Raw genomic sequence first — 24,161 nt, forward strand, 5'->3', positions numbered from 1 at the left:
TCTTTGGGTAGCGTGCGCGTCGCGCCGCTAGGGCCGCCGCCGTGCGCTCCTTTTTATTATTTTTTTTCCAGCGTTTTCCAGCGTGCGTCACGCGTTCCAGTTAAAGCCCCGTGGGTTCGTTCGCGCGGGCGCACCGTCGATGGTTAACGTTTGCCGGCGAGAAAGGGCCCACCGTTGCTGGACCATTCGCCTCGGCCTCTGGTATCTTCTGGGCGGCGTCGCCGTACAACGACCGACGTCCGCCCACGAAGCGACCGCGGTAGCGGCCATCGGCTCGCTGTTTCAGCCTCTGACCGATGACGCATTCTTTGTCAGGCGCCTCTGTCCAGGTAACTGTGCCCTTATCGACGAACGCCTTCTTCATCGCTGGCGCTTATCCGACAAGGCTAGCTTCCCCATACCGCTTTTCAAATGGAAGTTTTGACGCCGATGTGAATCGGACCCAGCTGCTCCTTGGCACCGGGACTGTGGGAAATCGACGCTGACTGCACTCGGCCATGCTGCATGGTGTAAGAGACCTTGGCGGACACGGCGCGCTCAATTACGCCGCGACCGCGTGTCGCATTTGGCGCTGTGCTCGTTGGGTCTACGTGATACCGTATTGGATACGCATCCATTTGTCGGTAGGGCAAGGACCCGCTCGTTTGCTAGAAGTATTCCAGGATAAAGTGGCTCCAGCTGCGGCATCCTACTCGCGCTGACGGAAGTGGTTGTCCTGTGCAGTAGGGCTTCCTGGGATTACTGAGTGCAGCTTGACATACTGAGTCCAGATGCTGCCTCTTATGATTACTTCTCTGTATTCTTGTTAGAAGGAGATTGTGCTTCTCTTTTCGATACCTTGCCTTGTTTTTGTGAAGGGCTTTTGATTTCTCATAGAAACGACTCTCTTTCTTTCTTTCTTTCTTTCTTTCTTTCTTTCTTTCTTTCTTTCTTTCTTTCTTTCTTTCTTTCTTTCTTTCCCTTTATGAATACAAAGAGCACTGTATTCGTTTAGGTGCCTCACCCTTTGCTCCTTATGGTTATTGATTGTGCTGTCATTTGTCAACACGCTTTGTGACAGATGAGTAGGCCGCGGACACGTATGGACGATGCAAGACGGACGAAAAGCCAATGTTGCGCGCCTTGATGCCTCGCCAACGTGCAGTGCTGACCCTTCCGGAGCTTCTGAAATGGCGTAAATGGGAGAGAGATGAACCTTGCTTTGAAAAGACCTATAAGAAAGGAAAGAAAAAGAGCCAGGCTTACAGTACATTTGTCATTCTTATATATTCTATATATACTGCGCAAAGCGGTTATCGGCACGACAACTTTTGCAGTATGACGACGACACTTCATAAGCGACACCAATGACAGGGAAGAGCTGTTTTTGTAAGAGTAACGCTAGAGAATGACCACTGTGACAAAAAAAGCATGCACTGCGGACGACCGCACTTAATCTGACCTTCAACTTAGCCCGCATTTATAGCGGTTGGTTGAGGCTAAGATGGTTAGCGCACAACTTCGAAATTTTGCAAATCTCTCTCCTTCGACTCTATACCAGATCTTATATCCCTGTCCCTCTTATCATGCTCACGAAAACGACTTGGTGTACAGTGAGCACGACGCATACGCACGCACCAATTCAGTTCCCTATATAGAACATTCATTTCGGCTTTGCGCACTGTAATTGTTGTTCCTGGATTCTTAGGTGGCTGAAAGGGGAAAAAAAAGGAAGAAGGAAACTGCCCGTTTGCTAATAAGACTACGAAGTGTACACTGCACTCTAGGAATGTACACATCTGTAAGGCTGAGCCTCTGGCAACTGACAATTGGGCTAGCATGGTTGAAAGTCTATCTTTCATTCTGTAATGTATACACGTGGTGACAAAGGGTCAGCGGCAAATCCCTGGGGCGTTTGAGTTATTGCTTCCTGTGGGTTTTACTGTGGAAAGCTGTTTGCTTCGCACCAGGAAAATAATAGTCGCGGTCCTAAAAGAAATCTGAACTGTTTGATCAAGGTTCGGCCTCTACATTAGGAATTTAGCACGCTGGCCTTCAGGATAAGGTTGCTGCCGAGGAAAGTCTATGTAAGGCACAAAAGAGGTGTAATATCGTGGCGCCAACAAACGTGTTCTAGATTAGTTGTGTGTCTCGGAGACAAGTTGCAGCCTTGTAAATAGTGGGTGCAATTTCCTGCTGCGCATAAGGACTTGGCGACCAAACCACTGCGCAATTAATACACAAAGCTCAGCTAGTTGGAAGTCTTGGAACTCCAGCGTCATTTCTCTCCTGTCGTCGTTCTCTGTGTAGTTTTCTATATATATATTTTTTTATTCTTTTGTTTCCCTAAGCACTGTAAATGTCTCGGATGTCAAAGCACGACTCTTTTATTTTTACCCTTATCTGCATTCGGAGCATGAAGAGTAAAAATGAAGGATAGTCTGTTTTTGTTCTTGTCAGGCTCAAGGAAGATAAGCGAAGAACTATACTTCGCGGTCGCATTTTTTAGACATCGAGTGACCCGCTCCTTGTTGTGTCTTGCCAAGACTGAGCTCTCTGCTGTGCGTCACGCGGGTAACACGAACAGGTCAGTGGGTAGGCATTAAAAACAGCACACATGCTGAAACTGGACGTGGGCTTTCTTTTTTCTACACGGCCGTCTCTCTGTTGTCGCTTGTATTTTAATAATAAAGCGTTGTATGCCCCATTTCGCGAAAATCCGTCGTAGTCGGCGGCGTGACCGAATTATGGTACCGAAATGGCCGACGGCGCAAAAAGTAAAAACATGTAAAGAAATGCTCGGATTGACGTCAAATTTCTCTGGGATGTCCGTGTAAATAAAGTAAATTAATGGCTTTGAAAGTTTGGTAAATTTGGGTCTGGTTAGCGAGATGTGCATGGTCCTAGCTGGTTGGCTGAAGGTGTGCCTACTGCGTGCGTCATGCGGCACGCGACGGCGCAGCCAATCGGTTGGAGGTGGCACCGCGTCGGGAGCGCATAAAGTAAAAGGCATTAGTGTCCAATCGTACCGCCATTGAGTATGGTCCTTCGAGTTATGAACACCTCCTGGGCAGGCGACGCGCGGAAAGAAACGTTTCACCAAAGCGACTCTAATACATTCGCATTCCCACACGCAAATGTATATATATATATATATATATATATATATATATATATATATATATATATGCATGCCGAACAGAGAGCCATGTTTTCTCTCCTGGTAAAATTGCCCTTAAACCAGTGTGGAATGAAGTGATGCGACTTCATTCCAAAAATTTTATTCCGATGCTTTCACGTTCCAAAAAAATTATCTGATTATGAGGCACGCCGTATTAGGGGATCCCGGAATGATTTTGACTACCTGTGGTTTTTTAGCGGGCATTTAAATCAAGTGCACGAGCGTCTTTGCATTTCTTCCACATAGAAACGTGGCCGCCGCGGTCGGGATCGAACCCACGACCTCGAGCCCAGCAGCGCGACGACCTAGCCAATGGGCTGTCGCGGCGGGCTAACTACTTCGTTAATCTACTGGACAGATGTGTATGACCTGATTTCATGCCCGAAACGCGTCGGTTTACTGTAGTGGTGCTCCGGCTTAGCGGAACTGTATTATTCCGCTACCGTGCACGGGCAACGTCCCGGCTGTGAGCGGTTCTCGCCGCGCTGCACACGCGGTTCGCAGGCCAGCGCGAAGATGCCAGGTGGTCGTTGCGTTGATCTCAAGCGGTTGCGCTACGCCAAAACTTGCCAAGTGAGAGTTTTAGCTGCGCCGTATATACCGCGCGGTTGATACGGGAATTGGTACAGGGATGAAGCGTTCCGTTTTGTGCATTGGGTCGCTGTTGGTTAAGTGAGTAGATAAGCATCAGTCTAATTACACCTGCTGTTAAGAGGGCCCCATAGAATGCGAGTGCAACACGGTCTGTATTTCTGCACACCAATTCAAAAGCACAAAGGTTCGGCGACCGAACTGCCTCGACCAAGCACTTTGGTCGAGACAGTTCGGTCGCCCAACCTTTGTGCCTTTGGTGTGCAGAAACACAGACCGTGTTGCACTCGCATTCTTTGCTTTCGCGCCCTGAATAAGAAAGAAGGAAAGAACACATAGCGCGCCTATCCCTTGATGTGCTCCGCTTAACGCGTTCTTGAGAAATAAACGTTGGCCCGGCGGGGCGGAAAGTGCGGTGGTTTAGATCTCGCTCGATATCCTACACGCCTTTTCACCCCGGCCCCTCATGCGTTTTCTTGTGACGCCCCATCCCGCACAGTTGCTTAACCGTATTATACGCGCTTCGCTTTTTCGACGTCTTGGCGCCGGTCTTTGCGAAGTTGCGAAGTGAAAGAGAGATTGAGCGGAAAGCTTTCGAGAGGTGAGGTCGTGACTGGCCCACAGCACTGTCGAAAAGGGCAGCCCACGTTTTTTTTTGTTTTTTTTTTTCGACAGAGAAAGAAAGTCCTTACGCGCCTCGCCGCAGGTCTGTAGGCCACCCAGAGCCTCCTAGCAGCTCGTTCGACGTCGACGGCCTTTTCTTTCAAAGAACCCCTCACTGCGATGAGGAAGCGAAAGCGAGTTGAGCGCGCGCGCGCAAGCTAGCCGTTGTTGTTCTCTCGTTTCACTTCTCCGCTGGCGTCCTTCGGGTTTCCTGGTTCTCGCTTCTCTTACAACGCACAGCCGCTGCCGCCTCCTCGCATGTGGAGTATGCGTATACGTTGCGGACGGAGGGATGTGCGTAGTCCCGACTCCCGAGGAACTCGAACTCAATGGGCAGAAACGACGAGTGGTCGAGGTTCCTTGTGCTTTCACTGTTATCGGCCAGCCCGCCGACGCAGTTGAAGTAATGACCCCCTTATTTCCACTTTTTTCTATTCTATTTTTTTTTTTAAATTGTTGCTTATTACTCGGCCATCCCGCTAAGGCTTAGTTACTTTTTCTTTTGATCGAGCTTTCCAATGAGCGTATGAGAGCACCTGCTGCTCAATAGGGACATCTTTGGCTGATTGGCGGCGTCTTTTGTGCAGTAGCCGCGCTGCTCATAAAAAGCCGTTAGATCTTCGGTCGACTTCGGTTGGCACTACGTCAGTTGTGTATCTGTAAAATTGGCCGAGAAATTGGTTCGGAATGTCAAAAGTTCGAGTTCTGTAATTCGAAAGCATGGGCGACCGTGTTTGTGCTTTTAACATGCGGTAGTATTATGTGTCGGGTCAAGGTGTCGAGTTAATGCAGCATGCCGCCCATTCATAAGCGAAGTTATTTATCTTTTGGCTGAATGCCTTTTCATAGAAATGAGATATATGAAGGGCACCGAAATTGTCACACTGAAGTCGCAGTGTGGCGATACTGTTTATTATTCACGGGTGCCTATGAAGTGTGCGACGGATGAGGTTGCACTGATATTATGTTACGCCGCATTGTGTTCGACCAAGCTTGTTTTTCTAAGAACATGCACCGTTAATCTTTTTTGTAAATAATTACGCCAGCTGCTCGTTTAACCGTCATTAATGACGACAAATGATAAGTACACAGACCGCTTCTATGCTGAGCTATCCCGACTACATTTTTTTGAATATGACATCCTGTGTATGAGTGGCAAATACGATACTACGAAGTCCCTTCCCTGGGAACATTCTTCTGGTGGGCTTTAATAGAAGAAAGAAAAATGTATACACAAAGTTGCTTTGTGGAGACGTAATGTCGATGTTTATTCAGTAATCTCCGCACATTATTTCTCGTCGTTGCTTGTATACTGTGTAATAAACAACGGCGAACTGATTGATTTTGTGTATCTTCAAGAAAGTAACAGTGCAGTTAGCCTCAGATGCAATTTTGCCGTTTGTGACTATGATGGTTAATTTCTTACGTTATTCGGATAGACCACTCAACGTGCAGTCTACTTGAAAGTATTAGCACTATATAGCGTCCTTAAAGGCTACCGACACATATGCTGCGACACAAGAAGTGAAAGCTTCCAGAAGAAGAAAAGATTATATAACTTGCGCACGACATGGTCTGTCAGCTTAGTTGTACACTAGTTCCACCAGTGAGAGAAACACAAATACCCTCAAAGCGCATTCGTGCTAACTGTCTCGTACGCTGTGCATCAGTGCCTCAGAAACATCACCATCGCGTGACAGCTCGCTTCATTCTCGAGCTGAGAGTAGCAAAGAAATAGCGGCACGGTATCACGCTTTGGGTAGCGTATAGGTATCTCTTCCGCCTGCAGAGGACCCGAATGGCGTCCATCAACAAAGCTTTGTTGAGCGCGTCTGCGCCAACATTGCAGGCACGAAAGCGCTGAGCGAGCGATGATATGTCCGGGCCTATCCAACAACGGCCGATGAGGTGAGCGCGCTTCAAGTTCCTCTTTTGCGCACGCATGTATTCTGCACTATATGTTTGGTTCGATTTGTTCGTTTTCCTTCTCCTCGTCATCGGTACCACTCTCTCGGCGGCACGGCCGTCACTGGTTCTTCCGTGTCCGCGTCATTGCGATGGCACCCGGCTCGTATACTCGCGTCTCGGTCGTCGCGCTGACTCGTGACTGCGCACACAGTGGGGCGACCCGATTGACGCGCAGCAGCGCACTTTCTCCCTCCGGCCTCTTCGTCCATGCGCCGTCGCTTGAGGCGTGTCCGTCTCGGAGTTGCCCCTCTTCTGTCGCCCCCCTTTCTTCCTGTAGTGCGTGTGTGTTCCGTTCACTTCCTTTTGTTCGTTTGTCACGACAGTCGTAACATTGCGGAACTCTGAGGGTGCTGTTCCGCCTCGTCTGTCGTTTTGCGCGATTGTGTGTTACCTGGTGTACCCGTCTTTTTGACCGGGCTATCACGTGCGTGGCCGGTGCCGCTCTTATAGGCCCTGTTTCTGTGGCAGGTCGTGAATCGCTCCGAAGTTGCGGAAGGTGAAGGCCTTGTGAGCCAACCTCGTCCTCGGAGTTTTTCACTTGACACACAGACAGGCTGATTGATTGGTTGATTGAATGATTTATTTATTTATTTATTTATTTATTTATTTATTTATTTATTTATTTATTTATTTTCTGGTGTTTTAATCAACATCCGGGAATCTGAGCGACGCCGCGAAAGGTGCGGCGCTCTGTGAGGTTAAATCTGTCCGCCGTGGTTCCGAAGACGACGGCTTTTTGCTTTCTGTCCGTGTCGGAAAATACCTGGAGACCGTTCCGTAGCCTCCGCGACCCGGCGGCGCTGGGCCCCCCCGAGCGAGGCATGAAGTGCTTGGTATATGACCCCGCTGCGACGAGACGTTCATTTGAGGGATCGCCCGACGTTTGTGCGCAGGCGCGAGTAAGAGCGGGCGCGAGAGAGAAAATCTGGGGGCTTTTGCTGTTTGAATGTATGACTCTGCCTGGGCACTACGGATGAAGTTTGTCCCCTAGGCATGCCCGCATTGGGGAGTAGGGTTGAGTTTGTTTCCGCTCCGACGCTGGCTGCCCTCGCGGTGAGGCAGTGGGCACGGATAGACCATTTGGTGATTGCTGTGTCTGAAGGTACGTCGGACAGACTTTCTCGCACCTGCGGCGCTGGTGCTGAGTCAGTCATGCCGGATTAAACCTTTCTTGCCCCTTACGGCGCTCTTCCTTCAAAAAAAGATCACCCATTTTTCCGGGGGAGCAGTAGGGGCCGTAGTAGAGGCCCGGCCTGCTTTCCTGGTGCAGTATCTTCGTTTTTGGCAGGCTTTTCGTATGCTGCTCTCCGCGAAATTTCAGGAGCATTTTTGAGTAGTCCCTTTTGCATGAAATAAACGAGCAGCGCCTTAGCAACCGCGGTTGAACGCCACTGCCTGGTGTCACGCCATGAGGATTATTGGCATTGAATGTAGCCCACGTTATAGGTTAGGTTTATATTACCTTATAGGTTAAGTTAGGTTAGCGTAAAAGGCGTTAGGTTGGCGAGCGTATTCTCACAGCGGTTACGCCGTGCGGATTTTTGTCTTTGCGTCTCGGCCACGTTAGGTTAGGCTAACGTTAGGTTAACCTTACGTTAGGTTAGGTTAGCGTAAGAGGTGTTAGGGTAGCGTGACGCATTCTCACAGCGGTTTCGGGGACGTAGAGCGTTACCGGCGGCATTTCAGCCACTTGCGTTCAACCGCGGTTGTTAAGGCGCTCTGACGTGTAGATTTTCAATACATGCGGCCCGGCCTCTACTGCGGTCCCTGCTGCTCCCACGGAAACATGTGTGATGGTATTTTCAAGGTGCATCGCTGTAATGCGCGAGAAAGCTATGATCCGGCACGACTGACTTAGCACGAGCGCCGCAGGTGCGACACAGCGGTCGCCAAATGGGGCGTCAGTGCGCGCTGCTTAATTCACCTATTTCACCGCGCCGGTAGTCGGCGTCCGAGCGTAAACAAACTCGACCCCGCTCCGCTATGCCGGCACGTGCCTAGGGACAAACGCATACAACACGCGCTAAGAAACCTCCTCCGTAGTGCCTATAGGCAGAGTTGTTGTTTGACGAGCAGGTCGAGTCCACGGAGCCATTAGACACGTCTCTGCGGAACATGCGTGATGTCGTCTTCGCTTGCATGACGTCTCAGGCTGCAATCCGCATTGCCACCGGCGGTTTCGTGAGTGTCCAAAGTGCATGCCACGCTCTGATTTGATTGATTTGATTTGATTTGAAGGTTTATTTCCGCAACTGGTGTTGCGAGGACAGCCAGGGAAAAAGCTGTATAGACAGCTTGAGAGGTCCTGGCTTCCTCTTACAGTGCAGCATTGACGGCGGCGGAGTACAACAGCAAACAAAACGTGAGGAGAAAAAAAAACAAAAAACAAAAAAAAACACGTACGTTCGGTACAGAGAATGAGACATGCACGTTCAGTACGCTGTACATTGTACTTGTACAGTACAAAACTACACGAACATTTGGGGCAATTCTTTCAGAGAAATATTAGATAAATCAATATTCTCGTAGCAGTACAAATGGTTCAGAAGTGTCGGTAAGGTATGCTGCAACATTTGTTTGCCATAGTTTGTGCGGCATTTCTTAACATTCCAAGGTTCTGTTGTGCGGGTATCATACACAGTTCTGCTCTGTTCTAACCCAGCAAGTCTAAGCAAGGAGTCATCATTTTTCATCATGGCGAGTTTATATTTATAGCACAGTCTGTAGTTATACATGGACTTCATCTGTATAATGTTGTGCTGATGGAAAAGGCCTGCAGTGTGGAAGAAATACGGCACTTTACATGCAATGCGTATAATACGTTTTTGTAAGACAGTGAGTTTGTTAATGTTTCCAGCTGTTGTTGTTGCCCACACCATACATCCGTAGTTGGCTATGGAAGAGAACAAAGAGTGGTAAAGTAACAAGTTAACTGATGTAGGAAAATTAAAGCAATTGCGGCGCATGATACCAACTGTTCTGGAAAGTTTCTGAACTACGTAATTAATATGATCATTCCACGACATATCTGCTGCAAAGTAAACGCCCAGAGTTTTCACAGACTGCACAAATTCTATTCTGGTATTGTTTAATTCAATTCGAGGAGGTTCAAAGTGTTTGTGACGTGGGTGAAACATGACTGCTGCAGTTTTGCTAACGTTAATTCTTAAGTGATTATCAGCCGCCCAAGTATTCATTTCTTTTAAGGTTTTATTAGCTCGATTTGCGAGATCAGCAGTTGAAGTACCCGAAAAAAACAAGCTGGTGTCATCTGCGTAAATTATGTACTTAGCAGTGCTGTCGATGTGGACAATATCATTGACATAAAGAACAAAAAGAAACGGACCCAAAATGCTCCCTTGCGGAACGCCGGAAGCTACCGCTTTCAACTGGGAGCATTCACCGGCAATACTAACAAACTGAGACCTATGTCGCAAGTATGAGGCAATCAGCATATGGGCTATGCCTCTAATACCGTAATGATCCAATTTTTTAAGCAGCACAGAGTGATTAACAAGGTCGAACGCCTTTGAAAAATCTAGAAATAATCCTAGAACCATGTTTTTTGATTCAAAATTTTTTAGTATGAATTCTTTTTGAGCAAGAAGAGCTAACTCAGTAGATCTGTTTTTACGAAAGCCATATTGAGCTGTAGTGATAATGTTGTATCTTTCACTAAAACAAGATAGCCGTTTAAGAACAACTTTTTCGAGGCCTTTAGAAAAAACAGGTAAGATGGATATCGGGCGATAGTTTCCCACTACATTTTTGTTCCCTTTTTTATATATTACTATAACTTTTGCCCTTTGCATAAGACGCGGGAAAACGCCGGAAACTAAAGATAAGTTGAAGATATGGGCAAGGCAAGGTGCGAGAATGTCGATAGTAAATTTTATGGGCTGTATCTGGAAACCTGACGCATCTGTAGCTTTACTATTATTGAGTGATACAAATTTCGTGGCGCTGACTGTTGTGACACCGATTAAGCTCTGTCGTGTCGAGGAACGATCGAACCCACTAGGCGAAACCTGCAGACGCTCGGTATGGGATTGTATATCGAGCGCAGTATCCTGATAGAGTCAGGCGCGCTGTGCCGCTGTTCAGGTCACTCATGCGGCTACTGCGGCGCCGGGTGCTGTTGCTGCCCGGCTGTGCTGCTGGTGGATTTCTCGGCACAGACGCGCACAACACAGAGAAAAGGGCCGATATGAGTACGACCAGACGATCTCTTCGAAGCACTCTCTTGCAAACAGCGCAGGCAGATTTGGTGGCTGGATGTTTTGATACGGTGGAGCAAACCGCGCTGCTTCGAACGTGGTTCGGCCGGACAACACCCATGATAAGGAAGACGATCAGTGGGTGTATGTAACGGTAGTCCGACGCGTGATAGGCAACCGACGTCCACGCTCCACGTAGCCAGCAGCCAACGATCCGTTTCCTCGTTGTCAAACAGGCGCGGCGCGAGGCGAGGCTGCAGGCACGCTCACTGCGCCCGAAACTGTGCGTGGAAATTGAGCCGAAGGTCAGCAGGTCGAATGCCCTTCGATGCAGAAGCGCGCGGCGGCCCCGATCTGTCCGCCGCCTGCGCGCGCTCTCGTGCCGGATTTCGCGTGGGCGCGCACGTAATGCGAGTCCCAGTAAGTCAGCTTTGTCTTCGTTTGTGTTTCTTCCCGCATCTTTTGTCGCGCCTGATGAGTTGTCACCGTTAGATAACATAAATGAGACTTCGTAATTCATGAGAGTTCATACTGGTGCCTAAACCTGCAAGAAACAGAACATTGGTGCTGGTAAATCGAAGTCTCCATCACATCTACCTCGCATTATTGGTCGCATGACGCTTCACTTCTTTCAAACGGTGCTTTGGCAGTGAATATTTAATAGAAGCGTGCCCAGAGACAGCCACATAAATTAAGGTGTGTTCGCATGAGCAGGGAAGCTTCCCGTGCCCTCAAGAGTGACGGTTTGGTTGGCACAGTGACAGAATTAAGCGTTTTTGCTGACGGACGTCCGCAGTCTGGTCTGTGAACGCTTAAGGCTATCCGTATGAATCTTGCCTGCCTGCAGAATAGGGCAACAAAGGTTTTGGCTGAGTTCGTTCATAATTATCGTTGCGTACAGCCAGAATTTTGAACCTATGCGCGAAGAACATGAACACGACAGCCGCGTGTCGTGTTGCCTCCTTCGTGTCATGTTTGTAAATCTAGGCTGTACGCTTCTTAATGCAGAATATGGTCACGAATTGAGAGTCATCCACAGGGTAGGAAGTTCTCTACTCGCATAACTCAAGGAGGAAAACGAACGCTAAAGACACTAACCAGACGATCTGACGAGTGTTCATCGGCAAACGAACTTCCTATCCGTTCATTATATGTCATTCAAGGTCGAATGAAATACACGATCATACGCACTAGAATTTGCTGTGCATGTAGGCGACAGGAGTCTTTTTCGGGGGGCTGTCCCTTACGAAAGTTGTTGAGATTCCGTTACGCTCTTTAGAAGATTTGCTGCAATGCAATAAAAATGTGATGCACGATTTTCACACGGGTCGGGAACTGGCAGACTGAACAGCCGCGGCAGCGCCCAGCCTCATTTTTGTGCACGCTTGCCGCCGACGTTTGCTCGTCTTGACGTCGTCGTCTGCCAGCCCGTCGTCGAATCCGCAGTTTCTGCGCGGGCCAACACATCGAGACGGGGCACGAGGTTAAGTGCATTTGCATCAGAAGCGCGTGCGACGAGTATGTGAACGATCCTGTTTTGTGTGTGGCACGTGCCCGTATAGCGGCAGCGACGTGCCGCACGTGTTTGCTCGCGCTGGGCGAGGAGCTGCCTCACGTTAAGCTGACGATGACGACGGGGAAATCATTCCACGGGGAAATAGCGACGTGCACCGGCGAGTTCTGTGTTCGTCGTCCGCCTGCACCGTATACACGTGTACGGATAACCGAGTTCTGCAGCACAGACGAGTGTTTGCGATGTTTAAACGAGGCACGTGGGCTTCACTCAGTGTACGAAGTTGCAAGAACCGTACAAACAGCGGAGGCACATTCGATTACTTTTTTTTTTTTCTGTTACACGCGTGGCGTCGGTAACCGACTTCCGGAATCGTCTGGAATGCCGTGCCGTTCGCTTGTGAACATTCCGCGACGGCGACAGCAACGAGTTGGAGGCATTTGCGTTTCCGCAGCTTCTTATGGTCTTCCAGAGTGCGCACTATATGAGCACCGTTTCATGCACGTGGATGTTGCAGCTCATGGAATAAGCTCCGGGAATGGGAACAGAAAGTTGACAGACGCGCTGCCGACGAACAGCGCCGAAAGGCGACAACCACGTAAACATTTCACCTATCGATTAACACCAGTCGGTCGTTTCAGCACGTTCGTGCAGGGCATACGCACCACTGCTTTATCACGACGCACAGGTAAAGCAGCCGAAGCTATAGGCACGCGCATGCGCAATATCTCTCGAAGGTTTAGATTCCCCGGTTTTGTCGGGCTTTGTGCTCAATTTGCATGTCTTCAAGAGGCACATGTGCCGCGCATAATTACATTCGGCGTGTGTAAATAACAAAGGAAAGAACACCTAAAAATGCGTAACGCATTCGCTATCGCTAACGTTCTCATATACAGGGTGAAATTATTTTTTTTTTCCTTTCTTGATCTACAGCTTTTTAAAAAATTGCCTGTGGTAGGTAACATATATGTTAATCATTAGCCTGGATTACTCAAAGTGGCGGGAATGACGTGCGCGAAAAATCAAAATGTAAAATAGACAAATTAACAAACATACTAATTTATTAAATAATTACTTTGTGGCAATATTAACAAACTTTAGCCGGTGAGTTCGTAAGGCGCATTCACTTGGGACGAATTTTCAGGATGACACCAGTTTCGAGCTAATCATTCCCAGAGTGTGCGCCAAAACGTATGGGCGTTCCAGGCACGCACTTTTGTGCTTCGAGATATAGAACAGTGGCTTGTTTTCGAAAGAATAAGTGGCCCATTAATGCATTTTTACCGCAAGTTTCACGACGCGTATCTCGAAACCCGTTCGATCCTTAGAAGTCGTTCCAAGGGTATGTGTCTTGCAAACACACCGGCTACAATTCATAAATTGCAATATGTGCCGTAAAGTAATTAATTAAAAAGTTTGTGAATTTTTGTTAATTAGTCGCTCATGCATTTCGATTTCTCGTGCTAGTCATGCCCGCCGCTTTGAGTAATCCAGCCCAAGGACTACAATTGCCACAGGTGATATATTTGTTTTCATTCAGTAGGATCTAGTCAGTTTTCCAATCAGTCGTTTTTAAAACTTGCTAACGTGATTTTGTAGTTGGTATTAACTCCATAAAGCCCAAGCACTATTCCACATGATATAAATTTAGAACTTGTCCGCCTTTATTTCTGACCATGGAGAGTAAATTTGTATAAAAACGAAAAAAAAATATTCTGACTTGTTCTTCAGTACAAAATTGTTATATTAATTAATTTAGTAATTTCTTTCCTGAAATGCGTACACCAGAAAACTTACTCGCCCTTGTTAAAAAACGCCATGTGTGCTTTGCATCAACATTCCCGCACTTATGTTGAATCGGCGTGAAATTGAGCGTATAAAAATTATGCGTTGGGTGATAAATGTGGGGTTAGATACATAGTCGCATTAGCACGACGTTTATATTTAACACTGTGGTTAAACAACCTCCACATTGTATTGTTCAGTGGCGTATTTCCCAGTTCTGTGGGATACGTTGTATTAATTAAAACCCGTGCAACTAACTCCTAACTGTCTGCGCAGGCATTGGATACTATGATATCGCCGCAAAGCCTGCGTTATGCGATAGTATGGCTGGCCCATAACGTGTCGCTCTCCGTCTCAATCAGCAACGTCGCGAACGGGCGCCGTTTTGCGAGTCGGTGCCAAGCCGTTTTCTGGCGACACCGTGGGTCTTGCTTTCCCGCCGTCTCCGCTTGCCCAGACAAGACCCGCAACCACCTCTCTCTCTCTCTCTCTCTCTCTCTCTCTCTCTCTCTCTCTCTCTATATATATATATATATATATATATATATATATATATATATATATATATATATATATATATATATATATATTTTTTTGCCGTACAGTATATATGCTGCTGGTATCGAGTAGTAGCTGCAGCACGCCCTGATTGACGCTAATATCGAACGGAATCTGGGTCGATATAGGATTGCCATAACGACCTTCTTTCGACTCGGCTTGTTTGTGTGTGTGTTGCTCGCGCTCTCCGTATTCGGCATCGTCGGGACTGGTCTCGCCGACTTCTGCTGGCCTTCGTGCGGGCGCGCTATTCGCTCCTGGTCTTTGTTAGGCCTTTTTATCCGCCGAGGAGAACGTTAAATGAAGCATTAAACTTGGGAGGCTGCGTAACGCACTGCTGTATGTATACAGGGTGTTTCAGCGAACACTTTCAAGAGTTGCCTGTGGCAGATATCACAATTCTATTCCATGAGTGGTCTACTCGAGGCGGCGGGCAATACATGCACAAAAAAATTGAGATGCAAAATCGACTAATTAATGATAATTCACTAATTAAGTTATTAACTAACTACATTGTGGCCCATGTTGCGATTTAAAAATTCTAGCCGTGGAGTTCGCAAAGCGGATCCACTTGGAACGAATTTTCAAGGTGACACCAGTTTCGACATATAAATTCCCGAACTTTGCGGAGAAATCCATTGGCGTTCCAGTTAATTTGTTAACAAGACGCAGTTTCATGCACTGAAGCACACAAGTAAAAGGCGGGGCCGCCTTTTCTGCGCTCCCGGCGCGCTCGGTTTCGATATTGCTTGGATTTGCCGTTGGTATTTGATGATGAATATCTTGAATTAGGTGCAACTTTCAAGATAAGAAAGAGATCGCGAGAGAGCTAGGGCGCATTAGAATGCCACTGCTTTCACATTCGCTACTTAAACTGCCCCTAAGGCACTAATAAAAAAGCTAGTTAATGAATCTTTGTTAATTAGCCTTCCGAAGCTCGTGTTATAGCGGCAAAGTATGTCCACCTCGACTAGGAACTCATCTGCCAAAACAGCACGTTCACTGTGGTCATAACCTTTCTTAATAAAACTCTGTATGATATTTAAAAAAAAAGAAAAGAAAAAGAACACACAGTGTGTAAGCACTTTCTTCTTTTGTCTTTAACAGTACCACGTATATTGACTACACGCTTTCACTCAGTCTCGGTCGTTTATTCACAGCCATTTCCTGCAATGTAAAGAGTTGCTTTTAGCATTCATTGTGCGTACACGCGCTCTTGTTTGTCTTCGCAGCCTGATGTTCTGCCCACGAAACGACCGCAAACATGCGTTAGCGTTGTCATTACGCCTTTTCACGCGTGCTCATGTCTCGCGGCTTTGTCGATGTGATCGACCGGTGCGTGACCATTTTGCCGTAGAACCAACAGACCGGCCCGCCAAAAATTCATTTCCACCAGAAAAACCCGTATGAGCGCGTTCAGTTCAGGGAGTAAATCGTTTATGTTTACAAAAAAAGTAAAAGAACGCCGCGGGCACGGGCAGCGTGCGTGCCCGGGCGTACGGGCCGCGCACCGGCTGTTGCGGTATGCAGAGCGCGGCGTCGGCGAGCGTGGGCCAACGACAGGAAACCACTTAGCGTTGGTCGAGGCGAAAACTGAGCACCGCTGCACGTTTGCCCGCGATCGCCGGACGAGGAAAACGATTTCGAGTCCGTCGGTACGAACGGACGGGGCCGGTTTGTGCGGCCGTCCGTGTAAGTACGCACGTACCTATACGTGCTGCGGACCCTGCGCGACCGGCGTGTTTTCCACGCCCTCTGGCGGAATATGTATGGAACACGGAGAGGCCTAATCTGGCGGCGTTACTCCAGCACGCTAAAACCGTGCATCGTTGTGTAAGCCAGGGACCGTGTTACCAAAAGATTATTTTTACACCGTCGATTACATTTTATTTCTTAATGATCTGTCGCACCGAGTGGCCGATATGGGTGACATCGGCAACGCGGCGCGTTGTGCGAGCCGATTGAGAAGGCGTGAGGCGAACGGCAGATTTAAGTGCATCGTCGCGAAATGCGCCTCAGGGGTTGAAGGGAAGCACACTGGACGCAGAATGCCAGTCACGCATCCATTCGCGACCGCGTTGCCTGCTCCGCAGATGGCCGGTAAACAATTCAAGACGTTCGAAAACGATCGCCTCGGTAAGCTGTCCGTCGTTTGCTACCCTCGCGATTTCCTCGTTTTTCTTAGACTTGTAGAACTGAACGGGCGAGAAATAATATCTTGCTGGCCGAATTAACGGGCCATCGTAGAGGGCACCCTGCTCAAGAATAAATTTAACCCCTACAGTAGAGTACAAGACAAAACACTTCCTCGAAAACGTCAAGTGAGGATGACGTACTACCGGAAGTAGTTCCGGGTCCGCTTTCAAGAAAACCCTCTTCTTGAGGTGCCACTCGATTGGATCGCGATGTCGGGTGTATTAGCTAAGGCGGCCGGTCAATGGCTTTGACGACGAAAATCTGTGTGCATAATGCGTCCCTCTCAGCCGCATCCACTCAGTTGCCTCAATGCTAAAAAAATAGAAAAAAAAAGAAACCTGGGTAAATTTAGCTATATCGCTAGTACAAGCGCTCGCGACAAATCGCAGTCCTTTTTTTATTTGTAACCTTATGGGCCCAGTTTATGACGGTCGCGTATATACCCGCGGTGTAACCGGCGATGCACGCATCTAAGTGGGACAGCGTCGGCCGCCAGTCGTGGGGTCCTCCTCCGATGGCTGCGGTGACGTCGCGCAGTCCCGAGGAGCGCGACCTCTTTATTCCTTTTCCCCGCGGTTCGGTTTTACCGCACGAGCGGACGCTCTCGTGCGCGTTTTTGTCGGGATTCCCTCCGGTTTTTTAATCGGTCACTTCGATCGCGGCGGCGGCGCTAATGTGTGCCTTGCAATGACGTCTCCGTGGATGAAGCGTCTCGTACACGTGCGCAGTGTTAATTGGCTGCTTGCTGCTGAGCGCGCGCCGCCGTCGCTGCCTCATCGGCCAACTCCGTAAACAACTTAAGCTTTTGTTACCAGCTTTGGCGACTCCAGCTATTTTTTTATTTCTTTTTAGTTTTTTTATTCGTCCTTTATTCTAATGGCGCATCCATTATGTGCCTTTGTCTGCCGCTTCCTATAGTCCGCGATCCCCTATCTCTAATCACGTTTTGTGGCTGTTGTTCGCTTCCCGCAGTAGCGGTGTTATTACTTGTTTTGATCAGTAGACTGGCACCAAACAGCTAGCAGTTGCGCAGGATTATGAGGTCAGTCCACGTATGGACAAGTCTATTTAATTATCGAGAATATGATTACAATTTATTTTTCAACTTGTCTTCGTAATGCAATGCCATTTGAGTGGCATGCGTGTTATTTGATGATCCAAATTTTGTTACGTCTTAGAAATCTTGTCACTGAAATCTCTAGAATAATTATTGCAGTACTCAGACACACACAAGAAGAAAAATTTAAAAAGAAAGCTATAAAAAGAAGCGATACGGCCCAAGGTAGTCTATACCATTTGAACAGCAGCTTCTTGGTATATGTAATAATAGCGTATACGATTTAAAATCGCGTGAAACACGTACGATGCTAGAAGAGTATTTTCAGGGAATTTGCCGCCTTCTTCTGCATCGTGGATTTTCCCACTGTTTAATTACCTAGCGATTTAATTATTTGGTTCAGTGGACGTTGAAAACACAAGGAAACACAAAAAATAAAATTATGTTTAAAACGTTGCGTATTGTTTTTACTCCCTGTGTTTTCTGTGTCCGCTGAGCGAAATCGATCGCTAAGAAGCTTTTTTAAGGCCTTTTTGTTTTAGCGCTTTCCTTTATTATGTGTGTCAAGGTGAACTATTTTGGTGGAGTGTTAGCAAGTAACTGAGAGCCAAGTTTTTACTCAATTTCGCTTTACAAATGTGTCCTGGTAGTTTCCGGCCACAATGACATTCCATGCTGCGATAAAACGTTCATTCCATTCCATTCATTCATTCTGTTATAAGGCAAGTGCTGTTCAATTCTATTGATATTTATTTACGCTTACAATACGCCATACAAATAGTCACAAATGTGTTGATGTTGTTTCCTTGTCGTTTACAGTATTCAGGGTCTGCATCTGGTCAAAAAGTTATTTATAGATAGCCTGCTTTCAGGTATGAATCATTGGAAATCCTTGTCGTGTATAGTGGGCGAACGGTTCCTCGTTAAGTCTGAATGCTGAATGGACGGGAATGACATGTCCTTATGATTTCCTTTTGTCAAACACACTTTCTGGCGTTAAGGTCGAGGGACCGGCTCTGAGTTTGCTCAACGCACACTATTAAAGATCTTGCACTTGTCATTTTGTTCACTACTGCATGTTGAAGCATAAAGTATGCGTGCAGTAAGTAAAAAAAAAGAATATCTGTTTTGTAAATCACGCGCCTACTAATCCACCGTTTTACGTTTTTAGTCTCGTATTTGTAGTTCTTCCTACGTCCTATACACCTTTTATTTGTCGGCCATTGCATATAAACCCATTTTAAAGGGGGCACCGAAGGAAAATACTAAGACGAGCTAGATTGAAAGATTAGGGCTCTGTATTGATGAATTTGTCATTCGTAGCAAGAACAGAGCTTATGTAACCGAAGACATCGCGAAAATAAGAAGTTGGAGTGGTGCAACCTGTTGGAAATTATCTAATCTGACGTCAGCACTGGTTGATTCTCAGAGAGTGGCATAGAGGGCGGTCACGTCGAGATTACGTGAAGTTTTCCGCTTTGGCGCGAGCGGTCCAAATTTAGCAGCTGCAGCGGGATCTTCAGCTGGAAATTTCTTGCCAACAAAGTGATTATTGGCACACGGAAAACGATGACAGACTTCTAGACCAACAGTCTATCGATCTAGCTCGACTTAATATTTCTCTTCACTGTCCCTTTAAGCCATTTCACTAATCTTGAGTTTAGGTAAATACGCAGTTTTGGTGCTCTATGGTGTGGGATGCCCTTGTGTCATAAAACCTCATCAGTCATCAGTCTGCTCCACGCCATTGCTTTAAACTTTTCTGCATGCCTAATGCCGGTCTGTTGATGCCTGACAAGAGCTTTGCAAGATTTTAATAACTGTCAATGTAAGCGTACGGGAGTCGAGCCTGGTCGAAAGTCGCACATGAATGGTGATGTGTCTACAGTCTTCACGTACACTGTAAACACAAAGATCCCATTTCTGTCTCAAACACTGGCCGCACGTCTTCTCCGTAGGCAGTAAATGACGGACTTGATTGGCTCCCTTCGAACGGTAATTCGTGATGACAGCTTCAGTTTGGTTCAACGCAACGTCGTGGGTATTTTGTGTAGCCACGTGACGGACTCGTCTCGGCTTGGGCAAAAAAAAAAAAAAGAAAGAACACCGGTACGCACCAACTTCCCGAGTAAGCGACAAGGAGAGCTACGTGCGGCAATTTTCAGCGAATCTAACACGCGGAGCACGTTCCGCACTTTCCTGTGAATTCCCGCTTTGCAGAATTTTTGCAAAGTGTACCCATGAAATACCAACATTTCTCTAGTTCTTTCATCGTTGGTCATATTGTCGGCAAGGCCACATTTTAGCAGTAAGAATATTCTAAACCCTTAAATAATATATATGTGACTGTATGGGTCGTTTGTAGTGCACAAGACGAAGAGGACTCTCTTTTAGTTTTTCGGGGCCATGCCAAGCTTAATACAGGGGCTGATGAAGTAATTAAGTAATGGGCTTGTACGCGCTAAAACCGCAATCCGATTATGAGGCACGGCGTAGCGACGGATGTTGGATTAATTTTGCCCACCTGGGGTAATTTAACCGGCACATAAATCTAAGTGCACGAGCGTTGTTGCATTTCGCCCCCGTCGAATTGCGGCCGCTGGATCCATGACCTCGCTTAGCAGCGCAACGCCATAGCCACGGAACTATACCGCGGCTGGCAGGTACTGATGCGACTGTATGATTATTGGCAGTGAGCGTCAGTGAATCGCGCGTTTCAGTGCTTCCTAAAGCAGTACAGCGGAGATAAAGAAGTTATTTCTTGCGCGACGCGTTATTCATGCACGCGTGGATGTCAGAAATTGTTCTATATTTACAGATAACCTCGTTATTTGATTACATTTTCCTACTTAGGTTTATAATCAATGACTTCAGCGGACGCGTTGGAATTGCGCACGACATGTCAACAATATGAATCCAAAGGATAAACTTTGAAGTAGACGGTGTACGCAGCGTCTGCCACGGAATAATTTGCTGTTACACATATAGTTTTACCCGTAGAGCTTGACCGTAAAGCCTTAGGGGGAAAACGATACATGATACATCAATCTATCCGCGAATCATCTATGGGAGGTCGTATGCTAGAACTGGGGCTATATTCTTAAGACTTTTTAATAAGATTACACGCCTTTAACATGCAGGCTCAGGCTACAATTCTGCAATTATGGCATGTGCATCGTTGGTGCTAACATGTTAAGCTAAATTAATTTAAGAGATTACTGGTGATTATCGCACAATTCTGTCTTGTTGTCGGCCACTGCATGCCGTGAATAGTGCGCCGCCGGAAAAATAAGCTCTTGCACTTCTTATTTGTATACGTCACTGTGCTTGTGGGCATAATGCGTTAGTTTTTTGTTGTAACTAAGCATAACTGCAGTGTTTAATAGTCTAGTTTCACTTGGCCTCTGTTATCGTCCGCGCAGATCGTCCAAGTTCAAGGGACTGACAAACGTCACATTGCTCTGTACTCCACCGCGTGTCGAGATCACGCAGAGGAGGCATTCCCTTGACCTGCTAGCTTTTCTCTTCAGGACTGGTTAGTACGAGGCTCCTGCGCTGCTATCTGGCGTGCCATCCATTGTGTGCCTTGCGTAAAACACGAGAAGGGAGCTCTGGCGCTTTCCTGCAGCGAAACTCGCAGGAGTCGCTCAGAAACGAAAGACCCGTCGAGCCACGCACGCGAGCAAGTGGCACATCGCGTCGCGAAGTTGAGAAAGGCCAGGGGCACCTTCGTGCGTCGAGCGTTTAGAAAAAGCGAGAGGCCGTATGCTGTTTCCTCGAGTTTCTATCTTTCTTTCTTTTGCTTACGCCGTGCCCCGAGACTCAATGAAAGGAAAAACCCGCGTGGTGCCTCGATTGGGACGTGCCTTGTCTCGGGAAGACGTGGAAATCGGGCGCGTTCGAAAGAGGTATGCTGCACCACACTTTCGATCGGGCCGACCTCATCAGCTGGCTGAGCGCCGCCGCTACCGCTGCTCCTATACTGCCGCCACCGACTTCGACTGTCGCTCTTATTAAGATGCACGCCAGAAGGTCGTACATGCGTATAGAGACGACCGAGCAACACGCTGTGATTGATCGGGTGAAGGCGGCTCGCAGTCGCGACGCTTAGGTGGGCGCGTCCCGACTGGATGAGATGCAGCAACTGGTTGCGTCGGGAATGAGTCGTAAAGGCAGAAGCGGGCCGCCGCAGGAATGCGCCCAGCCTCTTCTACAGCGCGATTCCTTTCCGTCGCTCTCTTAACCCTTTCAGGGGCAACGATTCGTCACGGCATGGAACCACGACGCTTCGGAACACACATCCGACATGGAGAACAAACAAACACGGAAACTAAGTTCAGGAATCTGAATGTCCGTGATTGCAATTACATAGCTTGTCATTTGGTGCCGTGGTCCTCCCTGATATTTCGCAATCATGCTCAGCCCGGGTTTCTGTCTCGGCGCTATCTTTGCAGAATGCCGTCTTGGGTGTCACAGAGACGGCCTTCAAATAATTTGTGGCCATACACTTCACCCTGTCATTATTGGGAAATGGGAAGTTTGAGAAACCGTACGCTGTCTTCCACGCCTCGATTTAGTTGAGCTTTATGAGAAGCGTATTTGCTATAATGCCAAAACAGCACTGATAACTTTCCCCCCTTTATTATTGATCTTTTGTCGTGCAGTTGCGCAAACTATAAATGTCTCATTTCACTGATAAAATTCGCATCAGAAAGGATTAATCATGCGGCGTGCGACACTATCTATAACGCAGCCCTCGTATCAATGGAAGCACAATGCTAAAGTCTAAAAGTCTGTGAGGCTGCCGCATCATGCAAGAAATAAAAAGAAGCGTTACACTGAGTGTACCGAAGTTCGAACTTGATTAGATGGTGATAATGATGTTTATTGGAATCCGCTTCGTACAATCAATCTCGCCCCCGCATTTTTCCACCAGTACTCTAATCGTCTTTTAATTGTCTCGACGGTTGAACAGTTAGACTTTCCACCTTATTTGAATCCTAACGCATCTAGAAGGTGTACACTCTCTTATTGAGTGAATATCTTTGCATTCGATTACGATGTGCCGAATCGTTCCCGGTCTATTTTATTTTTTTTTCAGCAAATACATGCTTCATCCTGTGACGCATATTTGCTCCTATATGTTTTGGTCCTCGGGCATGCTGCCAGGTCCACCAATAGCAGAGGAAAACAGTAGCAAGAAAGAAAACAGGAGGGAACGTTTGTATGATAGCTCAAATGGGACTTGCGTTATCATACAGACTTTCCCTCCTGTTTTCTTTCTTGCCCTGTTTCCAAATCTCCATAGTCTTTTCTTAAAGCGAAACTTTACTGACCTCGTCGAGCTGAGTTTCGCCGTCGCTGTGAAGTTGACCTTCATTTGACCGCAGCTGTGCCGTTGCCTTGGCAATGCATCACGTGACTCGCCCCGCCGAGCTCCGGTACCGCCGCTGCCGGCTTGGCGCATGCGCTCTCCGCAGCTGGGGCCCCACCTGACCACTTGACTCGCTGCGCGCCTGGTTAAGAGGAGTGCCGCGCTCGCCTAGTCAGGGCGAGTGGTGCTAGCTTGGCTAGGATGAAAGCGAGGCAGGGGCGTCATCCCTGAGCGTTGCGCGAGAGCGCGAAGCTTTGAGCCGTCCTCGCCAAGCGGCGTCTGACCATGTCGCGGGTATCGCCCGGCGAGCTGCTTCACTGGAGGGGGTCTGGAAGCCAACAGGCAGCGCACCGGCGAGATCGATGTAGCGACCGCGTTCGCGCCCTGTCCGTTTGTGCTTCGACGCTGCGCATGTTCACAGCGTCTCTTTGCATGTCTAGCAGTTGCGCTTTCCCTGTGGCTCAACAGGCATCGCACCGTCGAATGATACGTGTCTACCCAAGCCTAATCACAGTCATGTCTAGTCACCGACCTAGGCACAGACGTCATATCTGGCTTAACGATGATTGCATACTTAAGTATAATAATTACAACTAAATCAAAGGTTAACCAAGTGAAATCAAGACTTAACCGTGCTAATCCAAGCTTTCGCTTTGCATATCCAGGGTTAGCTGAGCTAAGCCGCAGCCAATGTTTTTCCCCCAGCCTTTGCATCCGATTTACCGTCTCTGTTCCTCTTTCTTTTTTTATGAATAGAGCTTCTCTGTTTACATTTTCAATTACCCTGCACTTGTTGCAAACTTTCTTGACCTCTTCCTCCATTCCGCATATACACTCTTTTGAGGTATAGATATTTATTCACTTTAGCCGACCATTTCTTTCCATCTATGTTCCTTAGTCTTTCTTCAAAACTAATCTTCCTTTGGGCTTCTCTGACTTCGAAAGTCAGAACGTGGGGATTTGTGGCGCCACCTGTAGGCGTACGGATGGAGGCAGGAGATAGGGAGCCTCGGTGACATTATTTCTATCTTGCTCGCAGCAACCCACGTGTCTTTTCGAGCTTAAAAAAATGATAACAT

General features: G+C 47.6%; 1 protein-coding gene across 1 annotated transcript in view; it reads left to right on the top strand.

The window, feature by feature from the left end:
* Positions 1–24,161, top strand: part of LOC142578775 (tudor domain-containing protein 3-like) — a 154,741-nt gene that overhangs the window by 97,471 nt on the left and 33,109 nt on the right. The window lies entirely within an intron of this gene.

This window comes from Dermacentor variabilis, chromosome 4, assembly GCF_050947875.1.
Source record: "Dermacentor variabilis isolate Ectoservices chromosome 4, ASM5094787v1, whole genome shotgun sequence".
Classification (NCBI taxonomy): Eukaryota; Metazoa; Arthropoda; class Arachnida; order Ixodida; family Ixodidae; genus Dermacentor; species Dermacentor variabilis.